The sequence below is a fragment of the Saccopteryx bilineata genome, chromosome 3 (genome assembly GCF_036850765.1).
Source record: "Saccopteryx bilineata isolate mSacBil1 chromosome 3, mSacBil1_pri_phased_curated, whole genome shotgun sequence".
In the NCBI taxonomy this organism is placed as follows: Eukaryota; Metazoa; Chordata; class Mammalia; order Chiroptera; family Emballonuridae; genus Saccopteryx; species Saccopteryx bilineata.
The window spans coordinates 41,240,031-41,241,486 of NC_089492.1; the positions used below are offsets into that span (position 1 = coordinate 41,240,031).

Here is a 1,456-nt window from a genome sequence, read left to right on the forward strand (position 1 = left end):
AAAACAACTCTAATACAGATATTAATAGCTACACAGCAATTAAGAGTAAAGCACTAAGGAAACATAACATCCAATGGTTTTATATAGCTTAGTGAGATGATCATGCATGCCGATTATCACCTTCTCACTTAAGACACAAGACAAGACTATCCAAGATCATTACCGGTGAGTGATGCACCAATGTCTATATAACTTACTTCCCAAATATCAAAAATCCAAACAAATTATATGCCAACTTGAGATGAGTTCCTTGCTAATTTTAAAGCACACACTAAATTAATAAATGTTCCCAAAATACCCATATAAGGCATTGATTACACAGTTCAGGAGTTTCAAGCTGTGATGATAAAGGTATAAAATTTGTGGGGGCAAGAAAAGAGGGAGGAGAGAACCCTAATGTAGGAAGTAGAGATGATTTTGTGCCAAACAGGAAGAAAGAAATGGTCACAGCAGCCAGAATATAGAAATTCCGGCAAGATTATGATGGTAGTGTTGGTGATGGTAATCAAACCTTCAAGAAACTAAATAACAGTCTAAATGCAAATATCATAAGCCATTACCCCAAGAAGTATACAGATATGTACCAAACCACATATTTCATTTAGGTGTTTTCAGAAGATAAGCAAAGGATAGCACTGAAGTCTAGAAAATTATGTCCAACATTTATTACAACATGGATGGACCTTGAGAACATTACACTAAGTGAAATCATTAAGTCAGAAAAAGCTAAGAACAGTATGATTTCACACATAGGTGGGATATAAAACTGAGATTCATGGAAATAGATAAGTAAAGTAGTTACTGGGAGTGGGGTCAGGGAGGAAAGAAAAGAGGGACAAATGACAGAAAATGATTTGACTTTGGGTGATGGGCACACAATGCAATCAACAGTTCATATGCTATAGAAATGTTTACCTGAAACATGTACTCTTATTGATTAATGTCACCCCACTAAATTTAATTTCTTTTCCATTTGAGTCAGCATAATCTTTATTTTATAATAGCATTTTAAAAATGTGAACTGCTTCACAAATTTGCACATCATCTTTGCTCAGGGGCCATGCTAATCTTCTCTGTATCATTTCAATTTTACTATATGTGCTGCCAAAGTGAGCACTAAATTTAATTTCTAAAGAATAAAGAAAGAAAGAAAATTATGCCCAAGGGAGGTAATAGGTAAGGTTGACCTGGGTTTATCCAAGGTTAGGAACGGCAGCACCCAGCAGAGGCAGCAACAGATGCTCCTTCCAAGTTTATGAGAAACCAGCCAGAGGAATCCAGAGCCCAAGGATTTCCATCTTCAGGTAGTAAAACACCTAAAACAGCCATTGAGAGATTCAGCTAGACTCCCTTAAAATCCACCATTCTGAAATCTTACACAGGAAAGTTATTTGTAAACATGAATGCCAAACAAATGTTCCTCATTAGCTATGCATGGGCCCTAAAAATCCACACT

At 36.1% G+C, this 1,456-nt stretch overlaps 1 non-coding gene across 1 annotated transcript; it reads right to left on the reverse strand.

The window, feature by feature from the left end:
- Nucleotides 1-1,010: 1,010 nt before the first annotated feature.
- LOC136332668 (U6 spliceosomal RNA) lies at nt 1,011-1,117 on the reverse strand. The gene has a single exon (XR_010730834.1). It is a non-coding gene; the product is annotated as a U6 spliceosomal RNA (small nuclear RNA).
- Nucleotides 1,118-1,456: the final 339 nt, after the last annotated feature.